At 44.9% G+C, this 20,047-nt stretch overlaps 1 protein-coding gene across 18 annotated transcripts in view; it reads right to left on the bottom strand.

Annotated features, from left to right (window-relative positions):
- Tenm4 (teneurin transmembrane protein 4) overlaps nucleotides 1-20,047 on the bottom strand; it is a 739,850-nt gene that overhangs the window by 547,736 nt on the left and 172,067 nt on the right. For all 18 annotated transcript variants that reach the window (NM_001310762.1, XM_006507806.4, XM_030242547.1 and 15 more), the window contains exon 2: nucleotides 7,947-8,002. The gene's annotated coding sequence lies outside the window, so the exon portion shown is untranslated. The remainder of the gene's footprint in view (nucleotides 1-7,946; nucleotides 8,003-20,047) is intronic.

Below are 20,047 nucleotides of genomic sequence, written 5' to 3'. Positions count from 1 at the left end.
GTTGAGGAGGCTTAAAGATAAGTTTGCCATTCTTTCTTCTCCTTTGCTGATATCAGAGGTAAAATTTTGCTGGCTTGGCTATTTTCCTCTCATTTCAGACATTCCTTTGCCTAGCCTCTGACTATGAGATAGCTCTCATGCACAGTTTAGTTTTGAGGATCATCATAGGTCAATGATGCCACTGGAGGCCTTAAGAATATATTTCTCTGACTCTCAGCATGATTTGGTCAACATCAACTTATAATAGGCACAGTGTAACAAGGTTAGCGTGAACTCCTTTGGACAAATGGCACAGACAGGTTAAACAATTCCCACATCATACAGCACTTTTATTGCAAAGCCTAGGCTGAACTCTGAGTTTCTTGCTTCTGACACCTTTTAGGAGCGTGTCCTGAAGGACATGGGCATTAACTCAGGGGATTCTTCGTACTGGCTCTCTTTATGCTATCATGAGACCCCAGAGTTTTGGTTGTGTTCACATCCTGCTCTGAGTATTGAATAACATAATTCAGATGGAAGACAGTGTAACAGTTCAAACTCTAAGTACCTGCTACATGCTTAGGACAAGGGTCATATTGCTCCTGCTTGGACTCCTCAGTCAATGGGGATTTCACTACTGAGAAGGCTGAGGAACCTATTGTTCCCTCACCTGTGTGACTTAATCAGGACCAAGAAGGAAGACTGTGATATTAGAAGGAGATGAGAGACACGGGACTTAGAATACAGTGCTGAGAATGCAATGGGTACAAGTAGAAATGCTTCCTGTTTCTGATAGACACAGAACAAGTAGACATAACCAGCTTATATGGAGTCTAGGTCTAGTCCTTTACCCAGGAAAGTTCTCTATAATCTCCACATAGTCCCTCATAGAGCCAGAGAAGCACACAGATTAGCTATGGCTTCTGCCACCAAGCATCTGGCTCTGCCATTTGCTCATGTGACTTTACAGAAGTTGCCCAGTCATCTGTGCCTCAGTTTCCCCATCTGTAGGAGGAAGAGAGACTCATGCTATCTATCACAGCAAGATTGCCATCTACAGGTTTAAATTCTGCTGGGTGCACATGGTACGTATTAAAAGCCGTTTCAATCATCGTTCCTGTTCTATAGACCAGGAAATTGAAACAGGAGATTCACCCCTTTCCTTAAGATCAGACCTCTAAATAAGGAGCAGAACCGGCATAGAAACACTGGACTACCCAGATCCTCAGTGCACATATTTACCTCTATGGAACATTTATTCTGTCACTCCTTTTACTTTTTGACTTTTTAGAACAGAATGAATAAGGGACACTCAGGGGGGCTTCTGTCTGAGAAGCTTCACGGTTTGCTCTCTTGAGAGAGACGCTCTCACCTGCTCTGCAGGATGAGTGTCACAGTCATGTATTGCAGCGTGATGCCACCTGTTCACTGGAGAGACAGCAAAGACAGAGCCGGCTCCCTGGTCTGCCACTGCGATGACACTTGCATTTTTGATCTAAGGGGAAGATTGGGCTACAGACAAATCCGCCAGCCCCATGTACCCATGGGAATTGGTGACTTTCTGGTGATTCTGTAACCCTGGGGTATGCTGGTAAGCAGAAAGGCACTTGTCAGCACAGCTGCATAGTTAGTTATGCACAGCAAAGGCTTGATGACTAGCCATTGTCCTGTTGAACCTATGTGAGGAGCAACTGGCATGAGGCGGTCCCTTTGGCTCCACACAAAGAACATCTCTCAAACAGAAGTCAAATGAAAAGTATTTACCAGCTGTTGTATGTGGGTATTGGACAATTAGAACTGACCGTGAGAAAGGGTATAGGCTGCAGAACAGCAGTGCCATGGGTGTTTGGGTGTCCCAGCTAAACATCTGCTCCAGCATCATGGAGACATAACATATACACAAAGAGAAGAGAATCCAGACCTGGGGCCTAGATGTTAAAAGAGAATTTTCTGCTTATCTTATATGGAAGTTCCACAGAGGATTCCTGACCCCTAATCATGCTCTGCAGAGCGTGGATGCAGTGCAGGAATGGTCTCTTCCTTCAGTGCACAGGCACAGCCACCCGGAGAACAATGCTATCCAAAGGCAAGACTGCAATACTATAGCTCATTGATCATCACCTTTCCATTCACGGAACAAGTGCCCCTGCTCTGGCACTTACATAGCAAGGCACTTTTGCCATTGCTGTCTCCAAGACTGAACATAGACCAGAGTCAGGCCACAAGAGGGAACCTTGGCAGCTTAATGAATTCCATCAGAAACCTGGTCACATTCCAGTAGCCCCTTGAGTCTCTCCAAGCCCCTCCTCCCTGACTTAGATCAGTTTCCCCGCTGCTTGACTTTACATGAGTACATGCTCCTACTACCTTTTGGACAAAGTCACAAGGGGTCAATTATCTTGCTGCAATGAGGCTGGAGGACCATTTCGCCGGCTTGCATAAGATGAAACTCCATATGATGAAACACATCACAGACCCATGGGGTCTTGTGGGAAGGTACAGGAAAGGGAAGGTGGTCCCTTGAGAGCAATGCATCAAGATTTGCCTGCCTCCCTTCTTTTGGCCTCATCCACCAATGGCTTGGCTGTTGAGAAATTGCCAGATTCTAAAATGAAATACACACACACACACACACACACACACACACACACACACACACACTGTGGCTGCACATTTCCCCACTATTCTCCATGAACTTAGATTGCATCTCTTGATGCTACCTTGTCCTACTCGAACGTTACAAATGAGGTTTACCCCCAGGAACAACCACTGTACATTGATTTTATTAGTGACTCTTCATATAATCTTTATACATGACATGGCATCTCAGCCTTTTCCAGTTTTGCCTTGGCTGTCTGAAAACACTGCTTTAGATTATCAGGCACTAGATTTGAGTGACAGTTTCATAGGAGTTCACAGATGCAGCCATGGCTACCAGCTGTGTCTATGAGGAAGATTACTTAAGAAAGCCAGTACATCTCAGTAGGGCAAGACATCCACTGAATGCCAGCTCTTGTGTCCCTTAGCTCAGATTCCTCCTGGAGTCTGTTACTGTTCAGTTGTGCAACCTGGGAAAGTGATTCAATGTGTTTGAGCCATTGCCTTTATAACTACAGCATTCAATGTAGTGGTTGCTGCAGAAATTAAGCAAAAAATAATACAGTCATATGTCACCCAGGGATGTTTTGGTCAATAAGAGACCACACATGCAATAGCAGCCTCTTGAGATTATAACTGAGCTGATAGAGCTCGTATTGCTTTGTGGTAACATCATTGCCATGGTGGAGTTCAATGTGTTATTCATATGATTACAGTGATGATAATGTAAACAATTTATTGCACTGCCAGAGGTAAGAAAGTGTAGCTTGTACGTTGCCTACAGTAAGCACTACTTGGTAGTGATAGCAAACTGCTTTAAGTTCATTGATTTAGCATATTTTCTAAATCATTCATTTAGAGTACCTCTACTTACTACAAATACTTAAGTAGGTTTGCCATGTTATGTCAGCACAAGGCTCACATATTTATGCTAATTATATGTCTGATTAAGAGGTCATATGGAGTGACGGAACCCTGTGTCATTTAGAAGAATCTGCACTTTGATGGCTGCACAATGAAATCACCTCATCTCATAGTTCTCTGGGCTCATCTCATCATTAAGCAGCACATGAAAGCCCTTAGTGCTATGTACTGTTAACGTACAGTCAATAACTTATTACTAATACTGTTTATCATTACATCCTGTATCCCTCAGCTGCTATAGACCTATGCCCTGCTGGGGCTGGGGCTGGGGCTGGGGCTGGGGCTGGGGCTGGGGCTGGGGCTTCTGGTTGCTACCTCAGGGAACCTTACCAGCCAATGGAAGAAGACCACAGAAAGCCAATGGCTAGGATGCTGCATTGTTTCTAAAAGCACTAGCACTAGTCAGGGTCACCCCATTTGGACTAGGTATTACTCTATGCTACAGACTTCCTATAAGGCAAATGCTTGTAGCTTCTAGTCTGAATTCCTGAACACAAATTCCAGCATTACTGCAAGATTGTGAAAGTTGGCCATGTTCACCAACTTTTTGAAACTAATTTATCTCATGGACCAGAAGGTCTTGTATATATTAATAAATGTCAGTTGGCTAGAGGGCAGAATAAGCCTTAAAAGCAGGAACATTCAGGGGTGTACAGAAAGCTGATGCCGAATGACTGTGCTCTCCCAGCCCTGGACTGTGTGTCTGGGAAATTCTGAAGGCAGGCAACAGGCTACCAGGGTGCGTGGCATTGCTGGTGTGGAGACCATTGTAAGTCAAAGATGTCAGCCCAGGAATGAGAGGCTAGACCCACAGATGAAGCAGTTTACAGGAATCAGGCAGAATGCTTCATGTAAATAGGATAGACCTCCAGAAGGAAGAAAATGATTAAGATGGAAAGAGAGAGAAGAAGTGATCAGGGCTCTAGGAAAAGCTGGGTCTTTAGGCTCTCCCAAGCACCTCAGGTTCCTATTCTCCACTCCCACATTATGACTACAGGGCCCTTGGCAGCTCTATCCAGGCCTTCAGCAGTTGGAAACAAATCTCTCTCTCTCTCTCTCTCTCTCTCTCTCTCTCTCTCTCTCTCTATCTCTCTCTCCTTATCTCCCGGCAGTACAATGATCCTAGTCTTATTTCTTTTGTGGGTTTGCTGAATCAAATGTAAGAGAATATAAAGTTCTATAAAAATGATCCGTTATCAATACTGACACCCCTATTACTTCTCCAATGGCAAGTACTAATTACAGCTATTACATATCTGTCAGGTGTACCTTCAGGATTATTGGCAATCTGCTCTCCAATCCACCCTTCATTAAAGAGAGAGAGAGAGAGAGAGAGAGAGAGAGAGAGAGAGAGGAAACTGAGGCTGAAAGAAGTAGACCCACCATGTGAATAAAGACTGCAAAGTTTCCTGTGAGGACATGGGACAGCAGGAGCTAGGGATCCAGGCACACAGCAGTCATCCTGTCAATTCAGACACCAGCTTTGTCCATTGTGAGCAAGACAGGAGAGATCACAGCCTTGGACGGAGAGCTACGGGGTTGTACAGTATGTGAGGGGAAGCTGCCTCCTCCTTGGAAGGATCAATATAAGGAATAGGCATCTTTATCTGATCCAAACACATCTCTGTCCCCTTGCTTAGGCAGCCATAGACAATGTTCACTTTCAAAACCACTATGCAACAACAGCATGTGCAAAGAGATGAAGTAGCACTAAGTGCAGGAACACAGACACACACACACACACACACACACACACACACACACACACACACTCCATAGGGCTTTCAAGAGGGAGCCAGAGGCCATAGTCTTCTCTGGAGACCACAGCTTGTCTGGCCTGGCCCTTTTCGGAGTACTGTAGGGGATAAACAGGAGTACTGCAGACAGAACTTTACATTACAGGGACTGATTACTTCTGCAGCAGAGCTGTGAAAATTAGAGCCGCCAGCCCCACAACTGAGCAGGTGAGAGGAACAAAACAACACAGACTCAGACCTGTTTACAGGAACGACATTCTTGTAGAGAGCCTGATAAGTCTGTTGCTAAGCCCGCCTTGCTTCCTGTCACCAAGCACCTGCTTCTCACGCAGGAAAGATAATCGCTCTGGGAACAGGCTCCACTCCGGAGACCTGGCAGAGTGCTTGCTATGGAGAGCCAAGGCTGCCTTTCAACAAGCCTTCCCCTTGTCCTGTGTGGGATGAAGGGAAACCCTACCTGGCAAGGAAAAAGCTTTGCCCTGCTGGCTGTCTGCAGCTGAAAGTGACCTGCAGAGAAAGAAAGATGTTCCTGGATTCTAAGCTCAGAGTAACTGCTGAACAAAGACGCCAAAGATTCTTGCTGGGACAACGTCAGTCACAGGGGATGAGGTTCCAAGAGTATGGCAGCTATCATCTGTCAGGCCAGGTGGTCACCTGCGTTGTTAGTGCTGAGTGAGACAGGTGGAGGGAAAGAGCACAGCCCTGAAGGGAGGGGGTACTGCAAAGGCTGGGAGGGTGCCTGCCACAGAGAGATCAATACAAGAAGCAAGAGTCTGTAGTTGACTCTGAAGAACGTAAGAGGGATCTTGGTAATTCTAGCCAGGATGAAGGGACAGCTGGCCTCCCATTGTCATCAGAGAGGTCCAAAAGTCTTGTTAAGAGCCATTCTGGAGGTTAGAGGGATGGGTCAGTGGTAATAGTGCTTACTGCTTTTCCAGAGGAGCCAAACACCCACACTGGAAGACCACAAACGCCTGTCATACCAACTGTCAGGGAATCCAATGGAGGCCAGCACCCATGTGCATGTGGCATAAGCTAATACAGACACATGAATGAAAAGTTAAAGGGTAGCTTTTAAAAGTCCATTTCTGGGTCCTGCTAAAAATGTAAGTCTGGAGATAAAGAAATTTCCTTGTAAGAATTGCTTTCTAAACATTGTATACACACACACACACACACACAGACACAGGTGTTGTCTTTCTCTCAGCCCCTCTCCCCTCTTTCTCCCTCCCTCCCTCCCTCCCTCCCTCCCTCCCTCCCTCCCTCCCTCCCTCCCTTCCTCCCTCCCTCCCTCCCTCATCATAATTCACAAAGCGTGTCTCCTCAATTAAATAGACCCACCAGCCAGCCTCAATGCACACTCAAATAGAAACACCAGGTTAGGCCTGAGGTTATTCATGCACCCTTTGAAATCCCAGACTTTGAAAGAGCCCAAGAGCTTCAACTCCAAGAAGTGTCTTCCATATAAACAAACAGCCCAGCCTCTAATCCCTCCCGCTCTCCATGCAGTGCCCGAGGCAAAGTTCTGTAAAGGCAGGAGCTAAGCACTTGCTTTAGTGTCCAGAACCATTGAGCTTTAGGAAGCAGCAGCCTTCAGCAGGGTCACTGCACAACAAGGGGACTGTCCCCACAGCCCTGGGCAGAGTTGCTCTGATATGCTAACTCTCAATCACTTGGAAACAGGGTCTTGTCTCTGGCCCTGGATAGGTTTATCCTCTTGTTACTGGCTTGCCCAGAGCTCACATCAGTCTTCACTCCTAGGAAAGGAAGGCACTGCTTTCTGCCAACAAACAAGCAAGCAAGCAAACAAACAAAAACCTATACAAAAAATATCCCTACCTGGGTATAAACCTATCTTGATTTCCGTTTTCCCCAGCACCATCCTTACTGATGGAATTGGTTAAAAATGTCCATTTTAAAGACTTTTTAAAGGATTCCCATCTATGAGATGAAACTCCTGGAGGGAAGCTTATTGAGACCAAAAAGGCCTAGGCATTAGTCCACATCTCAAGCACGCACCCATGATACTTTCTTGTTTATAGGTTCACCGCTTATATCACATAACACTAGCCAATGGTGTTCTGTTATACAATGCAAATCAATCGGGGAAAACATTACAACCATGAATACTACAACCACGAACTCCAAGGCAGGTGTTAGAAGTTTCCATGAAGCAATAATGATCACAGGAAGTGCTTATATACCAGAGGCACAGCAAACTCCATATTAACTCGTCACTCTCCGTGCCCAGCACCGAGCTTAATATTCTGATGAAAGACAATTTAGAGGAAATAGTGATCATCGTGAACATATCTGAGTTCATATCTGGAAGTCATAGAATGTGTTGTTGCAGGATCTGAGCACACACACAGAGATCCTCTGACTCCTGATTATACAAACACTCAGGTCTACCTTACCAGGTTCTAAAGAGTCCTACCATCCTAAGGAAAGGTCTAACACTAACATGGGGCTAAGAGATCTTCGCAATGATTCAAGCAGATCATGACAATAAAACAGAAATCACAACCCATTTAGTACCCAGATGCTTCAAACTGGCTCTGTTCATTTCCTTACTTAAATTGCACAAAACAGACAAGTCGAGAACTGGGGTGCATGTAGCTGCAGAGGAGAAGCCCTGATGATCGGATATATGCTTTATTTCAGGCCCAATTCATCGTCATAACTTACCTACTGCCCAAGTGTCCGAGAAATCACTAGCCCTCTCTCAGCCTCAGACTGTCCATCTGAAAAACAAGAAGACAACCACAATGAACCCTGAGTGTCCTCTGTGCTCACAGGCAGCACAACTTTGACACCTAATATTGCCTGCCACTACTCACCAGCCCATGGAACAGAGAATGTTCCTGATGGTCAGGGCACACACACACACACACACACACACACACACACACACACACACACTGCTCAATGACAGTTCTGTGTCAAACCTGGACACCAGCAGTACTTCTATCTCCGTATAGAAACATCAGCCTTCCAGACATCTGGGTACACACTTTTGGTTTTCATAGATGTCAACCTAGATTTTTAGGGACATTAGAAGAAAGAGTATAAAGAGAAGAGTCATGGCTCTCATACACTCTCAGTTTAAAAAAAAAAATTAAGGGTTGTGGAGAGATGGCTCAGTGGTTAAGGGCACTGGCTGCTCTTCCAGAGGTCGCAAGTTCAATTCCCAGCAACCACATTGTAGCTCATAACCATTGTAATGGGATCTGATGCCCACTTCTGATGTAGCTAAAGATAGCTACAGTGTACTCATATAAATAAAATATAAAATAAATAATTATCTTTAAATTTTAAAAATTAATTATATTGATATGTATTTGTGTGTGTTTTTTGTATGAGTGCATACTGTGTGTGTGTGTGTGTGTGTGTGTGTGTGTGTGTGTGTGTGTGAAGTGCCTTGGAGGTCAGAAGTAGTCATCAGGTCCCTTGGAGAGGGACTTAACAGGTGGTTGTAGGATATGCAGCACAGGCACTGATAACTGAAATGGGTCTGCTACAAGAGGATGGGCAGAGAGAGCTTCTAATAGCTGAGCTGTCTCTCCAGTTCCATTTGAGCATTGTTCCAATCATTTCTCTCCCAGGCATACACACACACACACACACTCTATCTTCCTTCAGAGCAGGACAATGGTACATAAAACCTAGTGGACTGGTTGGATCACAGGCCTCCCTTTCTTGTCCCTCACATTATGACCAGGACTGCTGCCCTTCCCATATTGTCTCTTTCTCATTGTCATTTTCTCCAAGCACTTTGCAGGCCTGTGTTCTGGTCTCTGGCAGTAGCATTGTCTGCACTCAGTCCAGTGGAGTGCAGGGGGTGGCGACTTCTGCCACTGGACTTACCCCAGCCTTCAGTTGACTACGTCTGGAAAATAAGGGACAGCTAGTAGCCACTCCCAGATATTCCTTTTGAATTAGGAACAAGAGTCCAAGGGAAAGAAAAGGAACCCCATCATCTCCCTGAGCCCCTCCAGTCACAGCTGTCAAGGCGGCACTACCTACAGATGTTCACTCAGGTCCTCGTAACCACTCTGGGAAAGTTTCACAGCCAAGAAGACTAGCTCAGCCTGGCGGCCATCCATCCTAAGGCCACTGCAGTCACTGGTGGCCGCCGCACAGTTTAGCCATCACTGGGTCAGTCATTTGCTTTCCTTTTTGTTTGTTTGTTTTACCTCATATCCAAGCATCTCATTAAATTACATTTTAGGCACTTATTTTATGTGCTTGTGGAAGGGGTGGGAGTGGGGCAGAGTATGTTACAGTGTGTTGGTGAAAGTCAGACGACAGCTTGTGGGTATTGGTTCTCTCCTTTCATCCTGTACGTTTGGGAATCAAGCTCAAGACATCGTGTAGCGACATTAGTGACAGGTGACTTTACTTACTGAGCCATCTCCCTGGCGCTTAACTTCACTTTTAAGGGAGTTTTAAAAGAAGTACCTGCAGCTTTTTACTTCTTGCCCTTCTCTCCGTGGACCATTTAAAAGCAACCTTGTGATGAAGATGGAGTCGATTATTGCAAACAGGTTGCTAACAATATCAAGAGTCCATCACCATGGCCATTCTGCACACAAATGTCTACGAACTCCCAGGGTCCAGGTGTTGTCTGTGTAACCTATCTGCCCGTATCTCATTAGAATATGGCACTTTTGAAGTCTAAAATGCTCATCCGCAACCATGCTACCTCTTATCAGTTTCTTTAACTATACTTGAGGAATGCAGGCATTTGGTCCCTGGCTACTCTGCAGCCTCAGAACTTAGAGATATCACATTTCAAAGGGAAAGCAAGAAGAACTGCTTTACTCTTTGTTATCTGTCACAAAGGTTTCCCAAGGTCACCAAGGAGCCAGGACTTGGCTATCCCCAACCCAGCACTCTGTGAATACAGTCACTCCCTCTCCTGCAACCTGTCCTCAGAGCTCCAATCTATAACTCCTTGGCATTTGGCCACTAATTAAGTTCTATTTGCAAATCAAGGCAGGTTCAGCCCATTCTGTAACATCATCAGCGATTCCATAAAGTGACGAGATCCTATCAATAGCTATTTAAGTTCCCGAAAAGGGCACTTTAGGAAGAAGCGTCCAGGTTTCAGAAAATGTGACTGAAAGTGATTCTTTATTCAAAGATCCAAGATAGTAACCAAGGGAATAGAAAGGGCCAGTCACATAATACCTAGGACTCCACTGTCACGGGAAATGAGGACGAAACTGCAGCCACCAAGAAGAGGCTGTGCTGGATTCTGGCCAATGTGGCTGTGGCATGGCCTTGTTAGAACTTTAAGTTCCCACTTCCTGTCATTCGTTAAAATTAATTGCTGTAAATTTTTTATGAGGAGAGAGTAAATAGGTGAAAGGGCCTGTAGAAGTGGCTTAGCCTGCCTTGGTGCAGAGCCTCGCTCCCTCAAGAAGATTTGGCTTGATTAGTCCCCCCCAATCCAGCAAACCCCTCTCTCTGGAATCATTTGCCAACCAGTCCGCATTAGTCAATTATTACAGTCATCGACATTATAATTATTACACCCATAGATTGCTTTCTCTTGTAAAAAGCCAGAATTTTTACCAGAATACACTAAATATTTTTAAAATGTACTACCACCCTGGTGCTATCAATTTGGATACAGGCCCCGTTAGCCGCTCTATGAGAGTATGGAGAAACAGATGCACACATGCCATGTATTTCTGATGGTTTACAAAGAAGGGTCCCAACCATGGATGCTGACTTTAATGTCTTTTTAACTTACTAAGAAAGCATTCTCTATAATGGTTATGTAGGTAGGTAATTAATCCCTCACTGACAGATGTATACAATTTTTCACTAATTAATATTTCATACATATTTCTCACGTGGCAGTTTGATTATGTACTTAAGCTACATTGCCAAACAGTTGGAAAATGTGTAAATGCCTCCCACAAAAGAGCGCATCGTCTTTCATCTCTACCAGCACTCCATGAGCGAGCTAGCTCCTCTTGCTCTCCTCAATAGTAAACCTCAGGATCCTGGTTTATCTCTGTCACTGAGGTAGGCACACGATGCCATGGCATTTTAATCTTTGTGTCTTCAGTGTAAACATGTTTTCCCACATGCCTTAGCAATTAACATTGTTAAGGAATCAACATGCTCTCTGCCCTTCCTTTACCCATCTCTGAGTAGGCGCGAGAATCTCCGTACTGGTACAAAAGGATTCGCCATTTGTCTTTTCCTTTACTGTTACTGCTGCAGCTGCTGCTGTTGTTAGCTCTCCACCAGTGTGCTTAGTCACAGCGCTGTCTACTGATGGTTTCCACCAGAGTCCCAGCAGCTGTTTTGATACCACCTTATATGTCACACTGGTCCTGGACAATTATTCGCCACAGTGTATCAATTCTACCTTCAAATATAGCTTAAGTCAGTTCATTTTCTCCTTCCCAAGGAGTTCCTCAATTCCACTGAGCCACCATTGTCTCTCATGTGGATTTCTACATGACCCTCCTACCCACTATGTTCATACAGTGTACTGCAATTCTCTCCCCACAAGTTTGAGGAATTTTTTTTACGAAGGAGTACCCCCAAAACTTCTTGTTCTATTGAAACTAAAATCTGAAGGCCATAGGGCATCCAATTTCTTTCTAGAAACTGGAAAATGTTGGGTGTCCTGACTGTCTGTCTGTTTGTCTGTCTGTCATCCCCCTAGCACCATATGCCACCATACCTGGTACTTCCAGATTTTAATAATGACCAAAAAAGACAAGGGATGAAATGGGTTTGTATGGAATACCAGGCTCTGACTTACAGCAACCATGAGGGACTATCACATCTTTTCTCACACATACAATTCATAGCCTGGGCCTTGGGAACAAGAGTTCCAGAACTGGGGGTGCCAGAAAGGCTAGATCTGTCTGCATCACAAGCTCTTTGGCAGTTCCAGTGTTTCTCTATCCTCTGTGCCCACATTCAATAAATGTTCAATGGACTTCATTTTAAGTCAAATTATATAGTAATTATACCAAATTTACCCTCTTCCCTCCCATATTCAAAAATAAATTTACTTGACTGCAATTATTGATTTGATGAGTTTTTCTTTCTATAGAGTGAGACACATATTTATGAACATTTGCTCTTAGGTTGTTTTTCTGAGTTAACTCGGGAGAAGCAGATATAGGGAAAAGAGGCTCAGCTCTCCTCTGGCTGCATCTCACATCACTACTCTGCTCCCTGTAGCTACCTGTCTTCAGTTCAACATTCAGTCACCAAAATTACTGAAACCCAACTCACTCCACACCCACTCTCCTAACAAGGTCGCAGAGGTGGAAATAAAAAGTCAGGTGGACAATTGATTACCTTGGCAGACCTAGAATCACCTGGGATATGGGCCCCCGAGCACACCAGTGGGGAGCACCCATCTTAATGGAGGGCGAGTCCATTCCCTGAGAGTGGCCTTTGGACTGGATAAGACAGAGAAAGTGAGCTGAGTTTTACCTTGCCTTCACCATTCTCAGAGTGTGGGTATGATATGACTGGTTGCTTCAAACTCCCACGACCTTAAGGCCCTTGCCAAGATGGACTGTACCTTGAACTATGAGCTGAAATGAATACCTCTTCCCTTAAGTTCCCTTTTATCACAGCAATAGGAAAAGAAATGCTAATAGGTGTGGTGCCACCTCTTCAGCTCAGTTTAGAATCGTCTCAAATTAATCTACTCCAGTTGCCAGTAACATGTTGACAACTTGCTTTAGCCCCTGAAGGCCACTGGCATATGGAAGTGGAAGGTCAACAAATCAGGATTCTCTGGGCCCTGAAGGAGGTACCAAGATAGATCAAAGTTTGTCTGATGTCCTGATCAAAGTCAAGTTTCCACTGAGAAACTAAGATCAAGATACTACCAGTATCATGTTTGTCTCCGCCCCATCTTCAAACACTCTAGTCATTGTTTCAATATCCTTTTTGTGAGCCACCTCCCACAGCTCTAAATAGTTCTCTTCTGCTTCTCAATATCTAAGGAAGAGTAATGGGGACCATGCATGGTGCTCTTTAGTCCTTAGTGAGACCCTGGGGTTGACCCCTGCCTCTCATTCCCTCCCAAGCTTATTGACTGTAGACAACATTTGTGATATCAGTAAGCCCCCATGTTTTCACCTGAGATGGATAGACACTAAGAGCACAGAACCTCAGGGTTGCCTTGGTCTTTGTATGCGTCACATCTAACAGAGATGTGATAAAGGGATATTGAAACAATGACACATCTAACAAAGCTGGTAAACATCATGATGAGTGCAGTCTGGTAGCCTGAGTTGCCAACAGCATAGCTCACCCTCTTCCCCTGGTGCCTCTCTCCTCGGGATCCCTTAAGATCCTGCCACTATATTTCCAGGGCAGCATAGTTCCTTTTCTACCAGCTCCTATCTGCCTGAAACTTTCCAAAGCCCTGTGAGTTGCTTGCCATGGATCTGTCTTTCATGGTGTCAGGCACCAGGTAAAAGCTCTGGGTTTCCTTTCTTAAGCTTGTCTATGATACTACAGGCAACTTGTTCTAGTTGCATGGTCAGAGCAGCCCAAGTGGGCCATGCACTGTCCTAAATGCTCTATAAATATCACTCCATTTAATCTTCATTTACAATTTTGAGAGTTAGATGCTGTCATTTCCTTATTTTATAGATGAAACAAGAATACTGAAAGGCCTACAAAATTGCCTAAAAGCATACAATGAGTAATAGAGCCAAGATTTTGCTCCTGTTCATTAGCTTCTTTTTTTTTTTTTTCTGAGACAGTGTTTCTCTGTATAGCCCTGGCTGTCCTGGAACTCACTTTGTAGTAGACTAGGCTGGCCTCAAACTCAGAAATCCACCTGCCTCTGCCTCCTAAGTGCTGGGATTAAAGGCTTGCGCCACCACGCCTGGCTAGCGTCTTTGTTTCTTTCAGACAGGGTCAAGTCTATAGCCTGAGAACCTGGGATTGTCCTCCCCCAGCCTCCTGAATGCTGAGACTGAAAGAGTATACAACCATACCCCTCTAAGACCAGGATTTGGAGCCTAGGCAAACCAGCATCAGAATGCAAATCCAGATGGTGGGGTGATTGTTATAGGGTTAGGCTGAGTGTCAGGAACTCCTTAGCTCCCAGAAGCCTTCCAGTTCCAGTGAGAAGCAAGAATGTGAAGGGGAAATCATAGCTGGATCCCAGAGCTGTGCTGTGCCAATTTGTGAGGGCTGGGAATGGAATGGAAGGTGGAGGGCCACAGTCATCACTCTAACTGCTGAAGATAAAGCACCCGAACCTAGCCACCTACCAGGAGGACAGAGACATTCTCTGGGTCAGCCTTCTATCAAGGTAGATGCCAGACCTGAGTGGTTACATCCCTGGTGACAGCATAGTAAGGCTGAAAATAGCATAAACTGAGCCTTCTAGAAGCTTCCATCTAGGAGGCTCCAGGGACCCCAAGGCTCAGGCATGCTGTGTGAGCTTTGAGTGTCCACTCTTCAGATGTAGGTGCTTTGTGGAAACTCTGTTGATCTAAGCTAAGCCTTGCCACCAGATGTCTGAGTGAGTGAGGAAGCTCTTCCTGAAAATGATGGGCAGTGATTTCCCAGGTCATCATTGCTGGGGCATGGATTTTCAACCCCTGGACTTCTGTTGCTGATTAGGGTATCAAAACATGCTCACTTGAGCTTTCTCCTGGGCATTTCAGAATCAAAGGTCCTGTCCTTTCTCACTCCTTCTCACTTAGATCTCATCTTGTCTGTGTGGTCAGGGTGATGGAAGCAATTTAGGACGAAAAAAAAAGATACGGTAGACATGAGGTCTCAACCCTCAGCACCAAACAACTCCCCAAGGTCTGGCAGAGCCAGTAATGAAACCCTAGAACATTAACCAGCTTTCCAGGGACTAGTGAGGTCCTCCAGACAGCTGCCCCAGCTGCAGGCACTCCTGTTTGGATGCTATGCATTACATTACTTTCAGGGGGGAGTTTGCTACAGAAATAATGGCTTTTATTATTTATCTTAAAACATGGGAGGTCTACTAATCATCCAAGATGCTGTAGGATGCTGCCAATATTTTCAACTAGACCCACAGAACAACAGGTGAGAGCCTTTCTAATTTTAACAACTCAAGCAAGTGAGCCTTGCTTGGAAGAGCAACTTCTCCACCCAGCAATTTCATGCTTACCCTTCCATTTGACATACAGTTGCCAGCCCCCTTCTCTGGACTGCACATGGGAAGAAACTGGTGATTGGGAGAAATGTTACAATCGTGGGCCTCATCAGCATCCAAATCACAACTTTAAAAAATTACTTATTTTTCAGATTTTAATACAGGTATACAATGAAATATGATCACAACCACCCCCTAATTTCCCCTCCGACTCTCCCCATATGCCCTCAACACACCCCTCCCAACTCCAACCTACCCTCATAGCCCACTAAGTTCAAGTAGTACTGACCATACATCCACGGATATGTGACCATCCACTGGAGTAAAGGAGAGCTCCTCAAAAAAGAATGATTCTCCACCCCCCCCCAGCACCTCTGAGATGCTAATAGCTCTTAAAGTAAGAGGGTAGGTCCTGATGGTCATTTATCTTATCAACAGTGTCAAATCCTAGATTGTACCAAAGCTATCATGTAACACTGAGAAAGTTACTTAGCACCTCTCAGCCTTATTTTCTATCTATAAAGTGGGTCTCTTTATCACAATGTCGATGTAGATTATGGGATTTATATATGACAGCCATCTCTCCAGCTCCACTTTGACCTTTCAGCTGCTCATTTTGGCCATAAAACGTGTCTAGAGCAGAAAATGGAAGAAAGGGGTCCTGTGCTCAATAGTGGAACCCAGTGAAGGCTCTGTTCTAATGAATGAGAAAAAGAAGTTGGGAACAGTCTTTGCCAACAGAAGTTCCAGGCAGGAGGTGTGGAATGTGGGTGGACCCATGATGATGCAGGCAGACAGGCAAGAAGACACAGAGCATCTGAGACAGCAGCAAAACACCTGGATTAGGATGAGGTTGATATCCTCCAGATCCATCCATTTGCCTAGGAATTTCATGAACTGATTGTTCTTAATAGCTGAGTAGTGCTCCATTGTGTAAATGTACCACATTTTCTGTATCCATTCCTCTGTTGAGGGGCATCTGGGTTCTTTCCAGCTTCTGGTTATTATAAATAAGGCTGCTATGAACATAGTGGAGCATGTGTCCTTATTAAAAGTTGGAACGTCTTCTGTGTATATGCCCAGGAGAGGAATTGCTGGATCTTTCGGTAGTACTATGTCCAATTTTCTGAGGAACCACCAGACTGATTTCCGGAGTGGTTGTACCAGCTTGCAATCCAACCAACAATGGAGGAGTGTTTCTCTTTCTCCACATCCTCGCCAGCATCTACTGTCTCCTGAATATTTGGTCTTAGCCATTCTGACTGGTGTGAGATGGAATCTCAGGGTTGTTTTGATTTGCATTTCCCTGATGATTAAGGATGTTGAACATTTTTTCAGGTGCTTCTCAGCCATTCGGTATTCCTCAGGTGAGAATTCTTTGTTTAGCTCTGAGCCCCATTTTTAATGGGGTTATTTGATTTTCTGGAGTCCACCTTCTTGAGTTCTTTATATATATTGGATATTAGTCCCCTATCTGGTTTAGGATAGGTAAAGATCCTTTCCCAATCTGTTAGTGGTCTTTTTGTCTTATTGACAGTGTCTTTTGCCTTACAGAAACTTTGCAATTTTATGAGGTCCCATTTGTCAATTCTCAAGGTAACCCAATTACAAAAATGCACTCACTGATGCACTCAATGATAAGTGGATATTAGCCCAGAAACTTAGAATATCCAAGATACAATTTGTAAAACACATGAAACTCAAGAAGAAGGGAGACCAAAGTATGGATACTTCATTCCTTCTTAGAATGGGGAACAAAATACGCATGGAAGGTGTTACAAACACAAAGTTCAGAGCTAAGATGGAAGAAAAAAACCATCCAGAGACTGCCCCACCCAGGGATCCATCCCATATACAACCACCAAACCCAGGCACTATTGCATATGCCAGAAAGATTTTGCTGACAGGACCCTGACATAGCTGTCTCTTGTGAGGCTATGCCAATGCCTGGCAAACACAGAAGATGATGCTCACAGTCATCTATTGGATGGATCACAGGGCCCCCAATGAAGGAGCTAGAGAAAGTACCCAAGGAGCTAAAGGGGTCTGCAACCCTATAGGAGGAACAACGATATGAACTAACCAGTACCCCCCAGAGCTGTGTCTCTAGTTGCATATGTAGCAGAGGATGGCCTAGTCAGCCATCAGTGGGAGGAGAGGCCCTTGGTATTGCGAAGATCATATGCCCCAGTACAGGGGAATGCCAGGGCCAGGAAGTGGGAGGAAGGTGGGTTAGGGAGCAGGGCAGGGGGAGGGTATAGGGGGCTTTGGGGATAGCATTTGAAATGTAAATGAAGAAAATATCTAATAAAAAATAAATTAAAAAAAAAGGAAGGATGAGGTTCAGGCCTCTGATTCTATCTGTGAGAGGCAGTCAGGGGTTTTGTTTTGCTTCTGTCTTTTAAAGATTTATTTATTCAACGAATATGAGTGCTCTATCTTCATGTACACCTGCATGCCAGAAGAGGGCATAAATTACGTTTATAGATGGTTTTGAGCCACCATGTGGTTGCTGGGAATTGAACTCAGGACCTCTGGAAGAGCAGCCGCTGCTCTTAACCTCCGAGTCATCTCTCCAGCCCAGTCCGATGGATGCACAGGGCCCAGTTTGATCTTGAGCCCCTTGATGGCTGTGAGGAAGATATCCTGAATGGTGAGGTTAGGATGGAGGGAGGTTGAAGCAGACGGGTCCAGAGTCACAGCTCATTCAGCTCAGCACTCTAGCCTAGGTGAATTATTGCATGAACTTTATATTAATTCATTGAGCTTCAACTTTAATGGTCCTAATGAGCTAGAGACCTTACAGGACTGACCAGGAGCCACAGAGACAATCCTGGAGACTGACTATGTGAATTCCACCCAACGATGCCATTGTGTGACACAATCTCAAGGGCTAGAGACAAAAGTGTGTATTCCCGCCCAACAGGCAAGAAAACAGACTCAGCATCACCATGGCCAGACTTGTTATGGACTCCAAATTTCATCCCCTAAGTGAGAAACGTTCCAGACGTGCCTCTTTGTAATGGGATTCCCTGAGACTCCTGGGGACTGGAGCACTGCTAGAGACCACCTGGGGCCATGGACAGCTCATAATGCATCGGATGCTTCTACTTCATATTTGAAATAACCATCACAGAAAACCCCTAAAGTAGAAGTTATGCTCCTAGTTTAATAGTTGCCATGGAAGCATGGGATGGTGATGTGTTTTCTCAACTGCAATGTAATCAGCATAAAAGAGAAACAATTGTCTTGATGCTAGGAACCACCTATTACCCACATGGTGGTACCTTACAGTCTCCTCCTAGAGAGCCTCCCTTGGTTGGTCCCCATGTCAGCAAGTGGAGCACCTAGGTTGCCCTAAATCCTTGAGCTCTATCTCCATCCACTAGCTATCTATCCTTTAGCCCGCCTGGTTCTGTCTTTTCAGGCTCTCTCAGCTTCTGTCCACTTCTCTCCACTTCTGCCTGCACTTGTGACCCTATATGAAGCCATAGTCATCTCTCACCTCATCTTCTGGTATGGTCCCATCACAAGTTCTTCTGTGCCTTGTGCCCTTAGAACAAACTGCCCCTGCCAGCCTGTCCTCAGCTCTGTTTTCTGGTGTGTGTCTGTCTGTCTGTCTGTCTGTCTGTCTGTCTGTCTGTCTCTCTCTCTCTCTGTGTGTGTGTGTGTGTGTGTGTGTGTGTGTGTTTGATTGCTTCACCATCCTTACTTTCTTCCTACATCTTGTCCTTTGTGGCTCTGGACTCTGGCCTTCCCTGTGCCCTTTCCTATAAAACACAAACAAACACCCATACTCTCTGGATCTGTGGTACCCCCATGAGGACCTTGTAGAAGAATAGGGGTGAGGAGGATGTCATCTGGGAGGGATAAAACCAAGGTATTTGAGCACTAAATGCTGCCTATCTCAAAAGACATGTTTGAGTCTTGAGCCTCCATCTCCCTCCTTCCACTCAACCCATATGACTGTGACAGCATCAGCCTCCCTTAGATTATAGACCAGAAGGCACTGGTCTGATGAAATTGAATGCCATCTGAGCTGCATGGAGCCCAAGGGAGCACCTCTGCAGCTGCCTCAGGTGTGGAAGCAGATGGGGCTGAGTGTGCTAGAGTGAGGGGCGGGGGAAGGCTGATGAATGAGAACCTGGGTCTGGTGGGACCTGGGCTCCTGCGGTGACACAGCAAGGTCTTAACCTCTGGAGCCCCACAAACCCCTTTGGCAGATCCTTGAAACATGTAGACCCTCTTCCCAGAAAAGAAAGAAAAAACCTTTTAAAAGCACAAAATAAAAACTAATCGGATTACAAAGGAAACCAATTATATTGAAATAGTTATCAAAATGTTAAAATGAGAAATTTGTGATTGTTATATTTTTATTTCTTTTCTAAGTCATAACAAGATCTAACAGCTTGTCTAATAACTATCATAACCTTGAGGTAGTGATGAGTGCAAATGATATTTTGAGGCATCTCCAATAACTATAATGGGATACAAAAATATCTGATTCTTCCTGGTAACAAAGTCCCAGAAACTGCTAATGCTATTGTGGTTTATTGCCTATATTCGCAATGGGAGAAAATGCTAACTTTCAGTTATTTTCTTCCCGGCCATACACTCACATTAAGAAGCTCTGATTTAGGGCAGT

Source organism: Mus musculus, chromosome 7 (assembly GCF_000001635.26).
Source record: "Mus musculus strain C57BL/6J chromosome 7, GRCm38.p6 C57BL/6J".
In the NCBI taxonomy this organism is placed as follows: Eukaryota; Metazoa; Chordata; class Mammalia; order Rodentia; family Muridae; genus Mus; species Mus musculus.
The sequence above is the reverse complement of the archived record's forward strand: the minus strand, read 5'-3'. Positions and strand labels throughout refer to the sequence as shown.